This window comes from Ambystoma mexicanum, chromosome 6q (assembly GCF_040938575.1).
Source record: "Ambystoma mexicanum isolate Mex_15411 chromosome 6q, UKY_AmexF1_1, whole genome shotgun sequence".
NCBI lineage: Eukaryota > Metazoa > Chordata > Amphibia > Caudata > Ambystomatidae > Ambystoma > Ambystoma mexicanum.
Genome location: NC_090937.1, coordinates 1210372098 through 1210390543, shown reverse-complemented (window position 1 = coordinate 1210390543; position 18446 = coordinate 1210372098).

The window sequence follows — 18446 nt, the reverse complement described above, 5'->3', positions numbered from 1 at the left end:
GGCCGATTTAACCAAAAATACCCAAAAGGCAAAGGAAAATGCATTCAGGTGATGCAAATGAAGCCACAGATGCACCCAGTTGGCCATACAAAGGTATGTGAATATGAATGTAATGATGCTGAAGTCCCCATAGAGCTGATATGATGGTACTGAGTCCACCAAATGGATGGTGTGTGGTCATGTTCAGGTCCCCACTGGGATGTTGTTTGATGACATAGAGGTCCTCACAGGGATGGTGTGTCATGGCATATTAGGCCCCATAAGAATAGTTTGTAATTATGCTCAAGGTCTCAGTAGAGTTGGAATGCAATGATATTGAATCCTTCAACTGGATGGTGTGTGCTGATGTTGAGGTCCCCACAGGGTTGATATGTGATGATATTTAAGTCCTCACATGGATGGTGTGTGCTGATGGTGAGGTCCCCACAGGGGTGATATGTGATGATATTTAAGTCCTCACATGGATGGTGTGTGCTGATGGTGAGGTCCCCACAGGGTTGATATGTGATGATATTTAAGTCCTCACATGCATGGTGTGTGCTGATGGTGAGGTCCCCACAGGGTTGATGTGTGATGATATTTAAGTCCTCACATGGATGGTGTGTGCTGATGGTGAGGTCCCCACAGGGATGATGTGTGATGATATTGAAGTCCTCACATGGATGGTGTGTGATGATGTTGAGGTCCCCACATGGATGATATGTGATGATATTGAAGTCCTCACATGGATGCTAGGGAGAATTCTCTGTAGAGGCTAATTTCCCGAACCTAGTGAGTCCCCCAGCAGCTTTGCTGGATTTTTGGAGTTTATTTTTTTCTCCTACCAAGAGTGAGACTCTTTTCCTCACACTCTTGGACATGATTTGAGGTGTTCCTTTGACTATCCATGTGTTTGATGGGCTATGGGGGTCTTTCACCCCATAGGGTTTCATGTGTTTTTTTCTATGTGTGTTACAAAGCACCCTCCGTGCAGTAACACAGGGATGTCATAGTGGCTCCCAAACATAGACTCCATACCCTGAGACTGACTACTGTCTCCCAGGGCATGTAAAGTCACCATTGGCTTTACTAGTCCCAAATTATTAACAGAACCAGTACAAACCATCCTATTGTGGACGTACTGGTAGGGGCAATTCGATTGCCCCTGGGTCTGTTGTTCGAGGGGGCACTGTCCCGTCCCCCCTGAGCGAGTTTTGGCTGGTGGCAGTGGATACTACTTTTTATATTCGACCGCGAATATATTCCTATGGGATTTTCCCATTGTTCGAGGCTAATACTTTTTCAACATAGCCTCAGACATACCGCCAGTTTATTAAATTAATATTAATTCACTGGTTGGTATTTTCTGCCAGAACTCGGCTCTAAAATGGCGATGGTGTTCGCCTCTGTAATTCTAACCCAAGGTTGAGCCCTTTGTTCCACTTTTGGCGGGCTTCTGCACAGAAGCCCTCCAAAGTGGTGCCACTCTGTCTGGTGGTGTGGGAGGGGGTTTAGGCACCCTGGACTGAGTTGCCTCGACAACTCAAGTCACACTCTTGTGTGCTCATCACTTATCATGTTTGATTGACAGCTAGGCTGTGTGAATGGGGGTTTTGGTGCATAAAAGCAGGGCCTTTGGGGACTGGAACTTCAGAAGTCGCCACAGGACCTAAGAATCCGAAGAGGGAGAAGCTGAGCTGACCTGCAACGACAACACCACCGGTGGAGCCCTGCTGAACCGACTCACCACTTCCCAACGACAGAGGAGATCTCCCTGCTGGAGATTCTTCTTCCCTTGACTGGTGGGAACAACCAGTTTTGCCTTTCTTTTCGTCACCCCCGACGTCGTGTGGTCGAATTGCCCGTGCCAAGCACCCCGGCAACCGGATAGCCACACTTACCACGGGACCGCGAACAAAAGGTGGTGCCTTGTGACCGAGAACTCTGCGGCTGGTTTCTTCCCTGGCAGTGCAACGATCTTCAGCTTTCCTCCACGTCGAGATCTTTTCTTCCTCCAGGCAAAGCCCTAACTTGCATCCGCTGCCAGGAACAACTGCCCCAGCTGGAGCTGTCTCCCCACTTTAAATGTACTGTGTCCGCCTGACTTCCCTTGTAACGGTTAGAGTGGGGTGTCCCGTAAATCCTCACCTTTCCACTGGGTCGTCCTCCAGACCTTCTTAAACTTTCTTTTCGAAACTGGTCCACCCGTTCTGTGACATTTTTCTACAAAGACTGGAAGTGCTTTTCCACTGTGGTGTTTGAGACATTCAGCCTTGCTCTCTCCAAGAGTGGGCCTGGCCCTTGACTTTGTGTGCTATACAGTAGATTTTGCCTGCCTGACTTGCATTTGTCTCTTAAAAGTGTTGGTACTGAGTTGGTTTCATATCCTGCATTTTTCCCTCCCTTTTTAACAAATATTAGAGTTCCATCTAGGTTATGCGCTCACCTCTGTCTGAAAATAAGTGGTGTCTTGAACCTAGACTTGTCGAATATTTATAAGGGGGTTGTATATAATTATATTGACTGTGTTTGAAATTGCTTGCCTCATTAGTGTTAGTGTATTTTTACAAAGTGTGTTTTAAATAAATAAATCTATACTTTTTAATACCAAAGCTCTGGTCAGTGTTTGCTTATTCTACTGTGTTATCCGCCCTACTGTGTATGCTCTATATACTGCCTAACTCTTCTTGAGAGAAATCTGACTGCTCAGCCACAGCTACCAGGTAACTCTGGGTGGTACAGACTGCTACCAATTGGGTTTACTGCCAACAGCTGTAGTCTTAAACTTTTTGCAGTGGTCCCAGAGGGAACTGCACAGGTTTCTGCCTAACAATGGATGATGTTGAAGTCTCCTTAATGAAGATGTATTATGATATTAAACTTTTTGTATGTCGGCTCTTTGATATTAAATGCTTTAAAGATATATAATGCTTGAAGGAAGTAGAAGAGAGGGTTGGTGAAGATGTTGAAATAATTTAAGAAAGTATTTATAGGCCTGAGTGTGTTTTATGTTAACTTGAACTCATGTATGGGCAATGTTACATCAACCTCTGCTTAGTACATGGCCAAATCAGAAATTGAATGAAATCTCACCTGACAATGGAGGTTATTACGAGTTGGACGGTATTCTGTCTGTAAATCCACTGGTCTTACCGTTATAAACACTTGGTCTGGCAGATTTACCGCTGGATCACATGTGGTGGCGGCTGAGAATGTTCCCATTTTTTCAGAGTCCATTGGACTCTATGGGGCATTTTGGCAGAATTACTGCAGCAGTAATTCCACCCCAGTAATTTCGCTGAAAATGGGTAGAAAGTCAGCAGATTTACCCCCAGCTCATTGCTGGAGGTGAATCTTTTACATTTCTGCCAAACTCATAGTTGGGTGGTGTGGTAATGTGGCATGAATGCTATTACTGCTGCATTTTTACTGTGCACTGCCCAACTCATAATGAGTCGAAATATCTTTCGTTTCTCTTCTGTGCAACTGTGAGGTCTTCTGCCACATTTCACCTACTTCTTGTGCCCATTTATTTAGCGTGAAACTCATGACTGTCCTTCTTTACAGGCATGTTGAAGCTGTCCCTCAACTCTCCATTTAGGAGATTTGTTGTTGCTTCAGAGACCACAGCCAAAAATTCAAAAGATAACTTGGCCAAGTTACAGGATGCATTTCGTGCTTTCAGGGCAAGGATGCCCGTAGTTGATATATTGTGCATCCAGCCCCTTGCTCCCCTGTCAGGAGACAAAAGGGTGAAAATGTGGTTTGGAAGCTAGCCATCATGACCTCCACCACCAAACCTTATGGGGATGCATGGTTGGAGAGTGGCAAGACCACCCCCTTACATTTCTTGGAGGCACTGCTGAGCTCACCTCTGGAGTGCCTATACCTATCCCATCCTACCCTACCTTGACCTAGGCATACCTACCCTTTCTCTTCTCAGGGTTAGTGTACATATTTCTAGTGTAAGTTTCAATTTTTCTATCGTGTAAATAGGTTTTTGTGCACATTTGTGGATAGGGATTTGTTTATATTCTTGAATTAATTGTGATTTGCCACCACAGAAGATAGCCAGGCACCAGCTTCATGAATTGGGTTCCGGTAGCCAGCTGGACTGAGCGTGAGGGGATTAAGACTGACCATTAATTCATTATAGGTGATGTCCGATGGAGCACACCCCTACAACAGGTGCTCAGAATGACCATGTCCGTCGAGTCCCTCACAGGCTAGGTCAAGCGCTTGGGTAAAGACCTTGGCCTAGCAGAGACCAGCATCCTGGTCTGCCATGGCCCTAAGAAAGTCGACCCTGAGACATTGCCCCTTACCATCCACATGTGTGACTCAATAGTGTCCTATCCTCTTTGGGCATTCAACATCTGGCCAGTGTTATAGGCTAGCCTACCATCCACACCACCTATGCCTAGCTCAAGCCCTGCCCTGCCTTGACAAACACTGCACACATTCACCCTGCAGTGACCACTGTAGGTGCCATCATAGCTGCACCCACAAGCAACCCTAGTTTCACCTGGGTGTAGCACGCACCGGTTCTACACCAGAGGATAGAGGCACCATACTGAACGCTTCCTCATGGCGAATGCTGTCAAGCATATGTTGAATGGAGAGTATCATGACACCAGCAGAACATGGACCCTATATCTGCCTGAGACCCTTCTCAGGTGAGAAACCGACCCCGAGATGTGAAGAGGAATATTGGTTAAGGGTGGACCAGACCAACCAGATAATCCACGACTGGAGAGCTCCTGACAGGGAGACAAGGTGCTGTGCTCTTGAGAGTCTCTGATGGCTTGCCACACACCCATACCCCACATCAAAGGACATTAATCATGCTGGATGGAGTCTTTGGAGCCACTGAGCCAGATCTGGAGCTGACATTTAAGTATTATGCCAACCACCTCCAACACAGTGAAAGTCTCTCAGAATATATGGCCAGAACTGACCGATTCTGCAGCTGCCTTACAAGCAGAAGGAGGTTGAGCCAAACAACCTGAAACTGGTCAGGCAGCAACACGTAATGTGTGTAGCAAGATCAGTGCTGCTGATGCTTCTGCAGCTGCGACTCTGAGAACGGATCCCGAAACCACCTTCATTTGATGAACTGGCCCGGAAGGAGAGATGAAGGACACAGTGTATAGTCTACCTAGTCAACTGGTGTCTCCTCACACAGCCCCAGGATATGACCGGAGACATCAAGTGGTGAAATTGAATCAGACCAGCTTGGTGATGCAGCTGCAGAGGGCGCCAGCCAGAAGACTGCCTTTAGGGTCACCCATGCTACCAGAGCTTGGAAGAGACTCTACACTCTCCTCCCAGGAGAGGAAATGCCAGCTCTTCGAGCTCAAGAACCACGGCTGCCCAAAGTGTACCAATGGTGAACAGCACCGCTGCAGTCCGGGCAGTTCTGCCAAAGGTGTGGACAGCAGAGCAGCACTTTCTGTATGTGCACAAACCCACCAGATTACATCCGAGTTGCAGAGAAGTTCCAGGCCTTGAACATTCCAACATGCGCAATGGTGGGAAACGCCAGTGAGGACCAGACGGAGGAGCAACTGAATCCTCACAATTATTATGCACCGACACTGTAAAGACAGAGAACTGCAAGTCTGTGTCACCAGACAGGTCCAAAGCTGCAGTGGCACCACTTGTGGGAAAGTCAACTGAGAACCAGCATCCACCCAAACTGGCTAGCCCACCTATGAGATAGATCACCTGTAATCTAACTACCATCAAGAGAAGCACTGGAACACTTTGTACCTAAAGGGCTCCCATGACCACCAGCCACTGTGACAGTTACCATTGATGGATAGCAGGCACAAACGCTACTGCAAAGCAGCTCACAGATGAACATTGTGTATGAATGGTTCTATAGAAAACCCCTAACTGATATCCCATTGGATCTCTTGACTGGACAAATCCTCCTCTGCAAGAGAGATCACCCCTACAAATATCTGGCGTACATCTGATGCAGGCTGCAATTTCTCCATCGTCTCCATGGCTTTGTTGTGCAGCAACCGGAGTGAGGAACCCACTCACTGCTGGTGATTAGAACCAATTCCTCGATGTTCAATGCATTGGCTGCACTATGTTGGGAGATGGCTGAACCACGATATGTCAGCACAGTATCCATGCACCCTATGTGCCAGTAGGCATGCTTGCAGATAGATATTCGGTCCAGAGCTTTACCTGATGGACCCGTTGTAGATGTCCACAACAACTGGTTGGACCAGATCACAGTCCTGGCACATGCCACAGTGAGGGTTCCTGCCAGAGTGCAAATCAGTGGGGAGCAACACCCAAGATGTCTGGCGATGGAGTCATCAGAATTAGGGGAGATCCCAGGGGGTTTATTAGTACAAGAGACCATGGTGACAATGGATAGCATGTGCCTCAAGACCATCAAGGTATTGGTCATTAATGTGGCCAATAAGACCATATGTTTACCAGAATGCATCATCATCATCATGCAGTCACACCTGACCCCTCCTGTAGCCCTAGCAGGTGTTGCTACCAGCCAATCAGAGAAGGTACTGTTACGCTCACCTGGTCTCCACAGGGGCGTTGCACGAAGCTGAACGGTGAACGTCTGCGCGCGTCTCTTCCTGTCCCACTGCTTCACTCACGCTTGGGCGCTACCCTAAAGTGATGAACGGGGAAGTTAACTTGCTGCTTAGGGTGGGCAAGACTCCCACCTCCCTCAAACCTCCAACTGCTTCCCTCTGTGCTTATGTCTCACCTTTGGTATCTTAACATTGGGCTCTCCGTCCTGCATCTGAATGCAGGGGCGCTTTAATGTTCTTAGGCACCTGCACTGGATCTAGTTCCTTCACTGATCCTACGGCCTGTAGTGGAATCCAGACCAGCTGTGACTCCGTAAGTAAGTCTTGGTACCAATTGGTTCTTGGTAACTGTTTTTGCTTAAGTGTTTCTTCTTGTTGCCAAAGTTTCACTATTGTCCTTATTATTTTGCAGAAGCGGTCTTGGAGATGCCAGATTAAGCAACTGACTCCTGAATACGGCGTCGAGCAGTATTTATGCAGGTGAGTGCTAGCGCGTGAGCGCGGCGTCGGAATGTACTTTAAAATAAGTATTTTTCTATTGCGCGGCTACCCCGGTGTCTCTTTTTCCTTCCTCTGCAGGTGTGGTGATGCTCCGGAGTAGCAGCCGCGTGGACCGCTTTGATGGAATCCTGAGATTACTGATGCCTCCGGGTAAGTTTCGTTCTCTCTTTTTGTCTCCTTTCTGCAGGTGCGGTGGTCCTCAGGAGCGGCGGGTGAAAGAGCCGCTCGGATGGAATTGGAAAGACTGCTTCTCTCAGGTAAGAACTTAACTAATGTTCTTCTTCTTGTTTTTCCCTTGTTCGGCAGGTGCTGATGGTCCGTGGTCCCCGATGATGTTAACAGGGTGTGACTGAAGTCCAGGTAAGCAGGAGCAGAGCTGGCACGGTGAGCGTTACGCTGCAGGAGTGCAGAATAACGCGAAGCGTGTTCTGCTCTTTGGGTGCGGTTTATATAGCCCAGCTAAAGTAGTCCCAGCTAAAGTAGTTCCAGGACCAACCACACCCTAGAAACTAGACTGCATAGCTGAGTTCTTCAGGATGGGCTATGTGTGCCTTCATGTTCACTGGAACCTTATTCCATGTGATCAAATAGCATGAACCTGGTGCCAAAGGTGCCAGGACTGGCTCCAGGAGAGCTTCTGATAACAATGTGTGGCCTTTAAAGCCCCATTGGAAGCCTGCAACCTGGAAAAGGCTGGCTTGGCCCTCAAGACTGGGGACATGCATCATGACAGGTACTGGATTTGAAGACCTTGGACTTTAGCTACTGATGTCAGAAAGGACCCGGACCACCTGAGAGAACAGGTCGCCATGTGAGCCAATGCTTTTTCCACCAGCCCCTGGGACATCGGCAAGGCCCAAACAGTGCAATACTGGATTTGTGTGAGTGAGGAAATTCCCTTCAGGGAGTGATTATGATGCCTAGACCCATGAGATGTAGAGGATTTACACCACTACCCAGAGGATCCTCTGGAGGCACCGATCATCCAAGAGTCCAACAACCCCTACACTTCTCCTATCATTGATTACCATCAACTCTGTGGACCATTTATACCATCCACATGAGCCCTTTGATGATAGGTGGACAACCAATACCAGGAGGCATTCGAGGAGCTCAAGCAGACCCTCACCACTTGAGCTCCTTGAATCCTCCCTCCAGTTCTGGCCTACACCGATCCTCAGTTGCCTTCCATCTTGCACACACATTGATGCAAGTCTGCAGGGATTGGGAGCTGTCCTTTGCCAGGAGAACTATGATGAGAAGAGATTCGTGAGGTCTGCATGCATAGCAGAGGAACTACCCAGTCAAGTTGGCATTTCTGGTATTGAGGTGGGCTTTCACAGACAAGTTCCAGGATTACCTCTATGGTGCGACTTTCAGAGACCAGAGAGAGAGACAACCACCCCCGGATGTATGTGTTGAAGTCAGTTAAGCTGGATGCTTCCAGACATCGATGGCTATCATGACCCAGAACAGGCTGCAATTCTGAAGGAGTGGAAGACACTTGTGCAGATGGGAGGAATCCTAAATAAGGTAAGTAAAGTTGGAATTTGGCTATTGCATTGCCTGGTTTTACCACAGAGGATCTATTGAGCAGTAGTGTATGCATTTCTCGACCAGCATGGACATCTTAGCATTGACTGATCTTTTGTTTGGTCCACTCGAGGGTTTTCTGGCCTACACTAGCAGCAGATATGCAGTATTATTGTCAGCACAGTTCCAGGTATGTCACCAAGAAGACTGCAACTCATCATGCTGCTTATTTTCATCACCTGCAGGGTTCGCATGGACCTCAACTACATCGACGTTATCATGTTGGAGATGGACAGGCAAGGTTTGCAGAACTTCCTGCTGGTGACAGACCACTTTACTCTGAACACGCAGGTGTTCCTTCCTAATGATCAGTGTGCCACCACCGTTACCAGGGTGCTGTGGGAGAAATCATTTGTGCACTATGGTTGGACAGTAAGGATTCATTCCAACCAGGGACCGGATTTTGAGTCGACACTTGTAAAGCAGATACTGGAGCTGGTTGCCATCAAGAAGACCAGTATGCCTCCATACCAATCTCAGGAGAATGCCAAAATAGAGAGGTTCAATCAAACCCTCTCGCCGATGCTGGTCACCCTAATGCCAGTTGATAAGAACAGGCGGTGTCAGCCTGTGGCTAATTTGACCCATCGTTATAATTGTTCCAAGAATGAAGCCACCAGGTTTACACCATACTACTTGACGTTGGGAAGAGATGCCCAACTGCCTGGATGAAGATGCACCTGAGAACTAGCAATGCCAGTTGGGATAAACAAAGGTGCTGGTCTGAGCCATTTGAAATGGAAATAAAGATAAAAAACAATATTTGTATAACAGTAAAAAAGCATTACACACAGAAATATTACCTATGTCCACCCAATGCACAGCTGAACCTACCAATTTGACTATTTTCAGGCCAGTGAGGGGACTTGAACCTGCAGTTTGTAAACACATGGTCTAACCTCTGAGTCACGCGGGATCCCTTCAGAAACCATAGCTTTATGCAATATGACATGGCAGTCCAAATTGGAATGGATGAAGTTTCATCTGGGAACTAGCAATGCTGTTTGGGAGAAACAAATGTGCCATCAGATAGGCAAAGGAGGAGTATTATAGAACATTCAGTAGTGGCAGGGAGAAGTAAAGTTGGGTAGATAGTTGGATGAAGGTGAGGGATAGATATGATGCACAGGAAGTCATGAGTAGGAAAAGGTAGAGGAGCTATGTGTACAATTGGATTGAATACATTGTGGGACTCAACTGTATTCTATGGGGCTCAGCACCAAGAGAAGAGACAGCTGGAGAGCAGGTGTCCAATGCACAAGGTGGTGTATCTCTGGAATGGACTCACTGCATGGGGAGCATGAGCATTATTATGCCATGTCCCTGAAAACACAGATAGCAAAGCCCATGTGCTTACTTCCTTAGGTCCCCAACAACATTTGGGAGGGGTTGTATGCTAGAAATTCGAATTTACAAGTAAAACGGAAATGAATTGGCGAATATACTGAAAAAGGTTTTTGCCATAACCAAAACATTACCAGCTGAGAGTAATAAAAGTACCATTTCGAGACAGCCTTCAACACAGTATTTATTTAAAAATGAAATTGTATATTACTTACCCCATGACAAAGGAAGGACCCTAGATTGGGTAGCCAACATTAACTGTGATACTATAATTACATCTATTAGACCCCAATCTTGGACATATCATTATCTATTGTCATTTACTCTCTCAGCTAATACTCTGAAAATTCAGGTCCTCAACAACTCCCCTTGCTTATGGTCTGACCATCACATCATAACTTTGAACATTGAAGCTACCCCGCGGGCTCCGACACAGATAGCCCCAGTACTCCCCACTCGTAGTAAAAAAAACATAACTAAGGAACAACTCCTCCCACTGCTACTTCCTTCCCTCAACGCGGCTACCAACTCATGTTCTGATCCCACCTCCCTAGCAGACACTTATAACCAAACTATGCTCACGGACGCTTAACAATCGTATTTTACAAGCCAATTCTAACTCCAAGGAACTCTTTAGAATCCTGAAAGAGCTCGAAACCCCAGTCTCCCCTCCTGACACATGCACGAAAGATAGTAATTGGTGTGCTAGCATTCAAGCAGCCTTACTAAATAAAATGTCCATGCTTCAATCCAAAATTAAAGACAAGCAGGACAGCCTGAAGCTTGACAACCGCGCACTCTCCCCAGCTAGGTCCCTCCCGTCAGACACTGCTAACACCATACCTTTCACCTTCTCACCGCTCACTGTTACTGAGGTAGAAAATATCATCCTGAGAATTAAACCATCCAACTGCCAAGGTCACCCTTGCCCAGCTCCCATCATTAAGGACTCTGCCCATGATCTAGCTCCATTCATTACGGCCTTCATCAACTCCTCCTTTAAAACAGGTATTGTCCCGGACAACCTTAAGGACGCGTGGGTGATCCCGTTACTCAACAACCTTCCCTTGACCCAAGTATACCTTCGAACTTCCGACCGATCACTACAGTACCGTTTTTGCTTAAGATACTGGACCGCGCAGCTTACATTCAGATCCAAAACTACTTGGAATCCAACAATCTGCTAGGTCTACGACAATCCGGATTTCGGCCCAGACACGGGACTGAAACTGCTCTAATAGACCTAAAAACCCAGATCGAAGTATTGAAGGACAAAGGCAAATTAGCAATGCTATTACTCCTCAACCTCTGCGCCGCATTTGATTTGGTCAACCACCAGATCCTTTGCAGGCACCTCCACTCTGCTGCCAACTTCTCCTCCTCTGCTGCGGCCTGGATCAAATCCTTTCTGAGCAACAGATCCATGAGGGTCTTTGCACCATCCGCAGCCGCGGATCCCTCCCCTATACACTGCGGCGTACCTCAGGGTTCTTGTGTGTCACCTACACTTTACAACATCTTTACTAAACCACTGTTTGATGTGCTTGACTATCTAGGTGTCTCCTACACTAACTATGCGGATGACACCCAGATACTCATTCCCATTTCAGGTGATTATCTAGCTGACACCAAGGCCATCAATGACGTCTACCTGGTCATCCAAGCCTGGATGGCCCAACACCAGCTATGTCTAAATGATGATAAAACGGAGCTCCTTATCCTGGGTACCGCACAATGCCTGAGCAAACTGGAGCTGTCCTATCAGTCATTCACCATGGACGGTAATACCATACGTGTCTCAAAAGACACCAAAACGTTAGGCTTTTACCTTGACTCCACCTTATCCTTATGCAGACAAACAAACGCAGTCAGGTCTGCCTCTGCTTACACGTGCAAACTTATTGCAGCCTGCAGACCATTTCTTACCACCCCCAACAGTGTCACACTAGCTAGAACGCTCATTATGGCAAAAATTGATTATTGTAGTGCTCTTTACTTAGGTACCAGCCAAGAGAACTTGAGCAAACTCCAAACCACCCAGAATAACGCTATTCGAGCGGCCTTGAACATCCCCCGCAACCACCACATTTCAGAAGACTGAACCAACTTAAAGTGGTTACCTGTCAAACAGAGAATCTCCTTATAACACTTGCCCTAACGCACAAATGCCTGGCCAACAAAGCCCCGACCACTAAGAACTGCCCAGACTCATTGTCTATCGATCCCTAGGTTTAAGCTTCAAAAAGCGGGGGGCACCAGATTCCCTGTCCTAGCCTCTAAACTATGGAACACCCTCCCTGCCACTATCAGAGCTGAAGATTCTTTCAACACCTTTAAGACCAAAACCAAATCGTGGCTCTTTGATCAGCAATAAGACATGCTCTGCGTCTGTCTCACATTCTCCGGTCTGCTTCCTCTGATACTATTTCTGGCCTGCTACCGCCGTACTGTTACTGTACACCCTAGGGTATATCCTCTGTTATTCCTAGTGGCACTGTAATCTTTGTAATATATGTAATTAGAAAAATGGTTAATATGCTGTTACTATAAATTTTGTAATGTAATTTATTGTCTGTATTTCTTTTTCTGCAACTTTGTACAAATTGCGCCCTGATGCCCCCGGGCCTGCTGGTTTGTGCGTTATAAATAAATAAAATACAAATACAAATAACCTGATAGCGCCTCCATGTCCTACAAGGAACAAACGGAACATTACAGCGGATGCTATCCTGCCACAAGTGATCCCTACTCTGAATTCCCTAGAGGGCACCACTGATCCCAACAAGTTAGTAGAGATCTATTGTTCCACTATGACCAAGGCATTGGACATTATCGCCCCTCTCAAAATGTGCAAAGGCAAACCAAGAGTTTACCTGAACCCCTGGTTCACTCTGCAGTTAAAATCTTTACGGGATGAAAAAAGAAAATTGGAAACTCTATGGAAACACCTCCCTTCCGCAGAGAATAAAACCAATCTGATTAATTTATCTGCTAAATACAAGGAAGAGATACTTCATACTAAACGCAAGTCGTACAACAATAGAATTAATCAAGCTAGCTCCAGCACTAAAGAGCTCTTTGTTATCTGTAGAGAGATGGAGACACCCATTACCCCTACGGATCCGTGCCTAAAGGACAAACTCTGGTGCACAAACATTCAGAATGCTCTCACCAATAAAATAGGCACAATGCAAAGTAAAATTGCTGACAAATGCCTAAACTTACAAAACTCAGATACTGCACTCCACACCCAAAAGCCATCTATTAAACCATCCCAATGCTTTTAATTCACCGAAGTCTCTGTCCCGGAGGTACAAACAATTATTGCATCCCTTTAACCCTCAAGGTGCCAAGGAGATAGTTGCCCGGCTCAAATAATTAAAGATGCCACTAGAGACATGGCGCCATTCATATCCAAACTAATTAATGCTTCATTTACTTCTCGTATTGTACCCATCTACTTAAAGGAGTCATGGGTTCTACCCCTCCTTAAAAAACAATCACTGGACCCTACAATTCCGACAAATTGCAGGCCAATCACTATGGTCCTGTCCTTACTGAAGATACTGGATAGGGTAGCATAACTGTAGATCCATGAAGACTTAGAGACTAACCATCTCCTACGGACTTGGCAATCTGGGTTTAGACATCAATATGGTAATGAAACAGCGTTGATTGATTTAAAAACCCAGATTGCCGAACTCAAAGAAAATGGGAAAATCACATTGTTACTTCTGTTGGATTTATTGGCTGTGTTTGATCTGGTCGACCATAGAGTACTATGCAATCACCTCACTTCAGCAGCTCACGTTTCTCAGAACGCTATTACATGGATCCAATCCTTTCTAAATAACAGGACAATGAGAGTCTTTTAACGATCAGCAGCAGCTGGCCCCATTCCCATTACATGTGGAGTCCCCCAAGGCTTCTGCATATCACCGACTATGTAAAACATTTTCACAAGGCCCCTATTCGATGACCTGGACCATCTGCGTGTCAGCTACACTAACTATGCAGAGGACACCCAGATCCTCCTCCCATTAACAGGTACTTATTACACTGATGTACACTAGTGAACACAATGTATCTAATCTTTCAGGCATGGATGAGCACCCATGGCCTCTGCATGAATGACAATAAAACTGAGCTTCTGATCATAGGATCCCCAGCTAACCTGAATAAACTCAACACAGATTATGCCTCCTTCAATATCAATGGGAACAATATCCTAGTGGCTAAAGAGCTAAAAACATTAGGTTTTTCTCTAGATTCCACACACAATTTACAAAAACAAGTTAACGCCACAGCTTCGGCTACTGCCTATACTGGTAAATTGATAAGGGCTTGCAAACCTCTGCTCTCTAAGGAGTGTTACCTTACACTTGCCAGAGCCCTCTTCCTGTCCAAGTTGGATTATTGTAAGGGACTCTGCTTAGGTGCAAGTAAGTGCGTTATCAATAAATTACAAATCCTGCAAAATAATGCATTAGGACTGCTTTGAGTATATCAAGGAGAGAACATATCTCCCAAACAAGAAGACAGCATAAATGGCTGTCGATCAAGGATAAGATCCAACTCAAAACCATGTCTCATGTACAAATCCCTGAACCATGTAGCCCCTCCATTCTTAACTGAAAAATTCAACATCAGATCTTCAGTATGGGTCACCAGGTCATCAAATACCTCCTGCCTGGTAGTCCCAGGTACAAACTAAAAAAGCAGGAGGAAACAGTTTCCCAGTTATGGCAGCCCAGCTATGGAACTCACTCCCACCCTCCCTGAAGATGACCCATTCTTTCTCTGACTTCAGAAGAAAATCTATCTTATGGCTAACTAAGATGTACCTACGCCAAGAATAGGTTTTCAGCACCGCCAAGGGCACATACTGTACATTATTCATCTCTGCACTGCTATTGTTCCCATGACTGGACATCACCTGTAACCAATTGTCCTACTCTTTGTTTTATTGTATTTTTCTGTATTCTGTGATCATGCCTATCTGTAACACTTGTAACGGTTCCAATGTGCCCTGATACCTCCAGGTTCGGTGCGCTATAGAAATAAAACAAACAAACAAACAAACTTCTTCAGAGTTCCTGCAAAGCCTAACAATTAAAGTATTCAGGTGAATTCTTCATTTATCAATGATATGTCTGTAGGGTGACCAGATGTCCCAGTTTTGCCAGGACTGTCCCAAAGTTCCGCAATCTGTGCCCCTGACCTCAGAGTTTTTGATTTGAAAACCCCATCCTGGAAGAAATGAGTTTCAACCTCCTTTTTACAAACAGACCTCTTCATTTATTTGCTATACATTAAATAAACATAATTGGTGATTTAATTGTAATGCCTGAAGCCAACCACCCTTGTGTGGACTTGAACCACCATCCTATCAGTTAGCACCCCATAGTACTAACCAATTGTACCACAGACACTGCTCGGATAAACTGCTTTCCAGACAGGACTACAATATCAATCTGAGCAAAAGCACCTTTGTATTTAGTGTCCTTAAAGTCACAGGTATATCACAGTATAAGCCCAGAGTAAATGCCTAGAATCACAACACCACTCCCACCCGACCACTCTGTTTTCCCCACTACTAAAGTGTAATCACAGCTGTCAGTCACTGTTGTGGGTTAGTCCTGCTTTTATATCGTTGGCCTATCCAGTTTCTGCTTAAGAAACACTGTGCTACACGCATACGACTGATCACCACTGCCAAGGCCAATTATGACCAAAAGACCATTGCCAAGGCCAACAATGATAGCAGAGCCCTCTTCAAAGCTATCAAGAACTCCATCAACATTCTGCCTGACCTACCTGTACAATAATCCATAGAAAAATCCAGTGCAATCACGTCTTTCTCCTTCATCAAGGTCAGTATGACCTGCCAACACATAGACGCTAACGCCACTACTGACAGCACACTACACATCCCATCTCCGAAAACCAAAACTACATGGACACCTTTCAAGACACTCACTATTGAAGATCTCACTGGCACCTTAGCATCCCTCAACTCAACATTGCACATGGACGTAATCCTCTTTTTCTGTAGGCAAGATCCTTCTGGCTGAAGCACTCCCCCGAGACCTAACAATCATAAACAGCTCCCTTACCAAAGGCATCCTCCCCTAGTCCCTTGAGACTAGACAAATCCTCCCACTTCTCAAGAAACCAACATTGGATCCTGACGACATCAGAAACTACCGCCCCATCACCCATCTTCCCTTCATAGGTAAGATCCTTGAGAAAGCAGTAGCCACTCAAATCCTCCAACATGTCGAGGTTAACAATCTCCTTCAGTCCTACAAATCTGGCTTCAGAACAAGATGCAGCACAGAAACAGCTAAGCTATCATCAAGGTGATCAATGATTCCTGTAAAACATTTAATGATGGCCATCCTTGCTTCCTTGCTCTCCTTGATATCTCAGCAGCATTCAAAACAGTAATCAACAAACAATCACCAAAAATCTACATCTCCACATGGGGGTATTTGAGTTCATCCTCAGCTGCTTCAAATACTACCTTGCTAAAGGCTGCCAGTTCATACAAATGGATTCCTCTAGATCACCAACCCTACCAACCACCTGGGGAGTCCTGCAAGGATTTGTCCTTTCCCCCTTGATCTTCGATCTTTAGATGGAACCACTTGGAACTCTCCTCGCTTCACACAACATCCACACCCACCAATACGCAGATGGCATGCAGATCTTCCTCAAGAGTTCCTCCCTCAAAGGAATCCACAGGCTTAAGGCCAGCCTCACATTGATCCTTTCACGGATGTCTAGTGCTTACCAGAAGCTGAACCCCTTCAAGACTGAATTCCTACTGCTGAATAACAACTCCTAACACCCTGACATCCATAACTTGCTCTATGCTATGCTTCTCAAGAATGCAAACCCCAGCTGCCTACCTGCGCCAAAACTCTTAGGTATGACACTGGCAGACACCTCTCCTTCAAACCCAACATACCAACGAGGACACAAACAGCTTAGTAACAACTCGCTCTCCTGTGAAAAATCAAGCCTTTTATCCCAGAAAACAACTTCAGATCTACTGTCCAGGCCTTGGACCTCTCACACCTAGATGATGGCAATGCCCTTTTGGAAGGCCTCCCAGTGACTACCATAGCACCCCTGAGAGGTGTCCTGCATGCTGCAGCTCGTCTTATCTCAAGTGACATTCGACCACATCACCCCGACACTCATCCTGCTGCATCATCTACTAGGCTGCTACCCTGAAATCCCCAAACTTCCTCACTGAGAAACTCTGTATCTCCTGAGGCCTACAATACACAAGAAGCAATGATACATGCAGACTTGAACTCCGGAGGTGCAGGAAGGCGAGAACCAGAAGACAGGTCTTCTGTGTCTACAGCCCACGACTCTGGAATCTCCTCCCATCATCATTAGAGTTGGCCTATCACTTCTAAAGTTCAGGGAGAAGATCCTTCTCTTCAGGGAATTTCTCCCCTTAACACCTAGGTCCACACATTAACCACTTCACACCCTATCAGAGACTAGGTGAACTGTCCCCCAATGTTTCCTCCCCGGTTGTTGTAGATCCCTTGCTGCTAAATAGCGTATACTGTCCCTCCCCTGTTAGCTGCCCTTTCCCTCATTGTTCTGCTTCCCTCACCATTTTCTTCCCCCTACAGCCACGCCCGCATCTTGGCAGCCTCTTAGAACTCGGCCTTACCTTTCAAAATCTGCAAGGAGCTGGCCAAACCTGCTTCAGTCTCTACCTCTCCTGTTCCCTCCAAGGCCCTTTGCACATCCTTAGCATCTCATTTCACCACTAAAACTCAGGACATTCTGTCCACTCTCTCTTCCTCTACCTCCTCTTTCTCTCCCTTTACCTTTCGAGGCCCCTCTCTGGCTGGTTCTCCTCCTTCCACTGGTTCACTCCCCACAGTGTTTCTAGACAAGTCTGATCTATGAAGTCTTGTCAAAGCAGGTGCTCCCCTGCTCCTTCAGAACCATCAAGGACCACATTGACACCCTTGATCCAGCCCTGGCCGATGTCTGCAATCACTCTTTTGCCACTGGAACCGTCCCCTCGCCCCTTAAGCACTCCCTTGCAAACCCCCTTCTTAAGAAGCCTTCTGCCTATCTTTCCTCTCCAGAAAACTATCGGCCAATCTCTCATCCTGGGAAAACTCCTGGAAAAGCTGGCCTTCTCCCAGATTAATCTACATACTGAATCTGTTGGCTGTCTCCATGACCACCAGTCTGGCTTCAGAGCAGCCAGGAGCATGGAAACTGCTCTCCTGAACACCCATGAAGACTTGCTCTCCAACCTTTACTCTAACCGACATTCTGTCTTCATTCTCCTTGATCTATTCTCTGCTTTTGAAACGGTTAACCACGCCATCCTGCTCAATTATCTCTGAGACAACCTGGGTATCTTTGGTCAGGCCCTTGCCTGGTTGACCTTCTTTCTCACTGATCGAC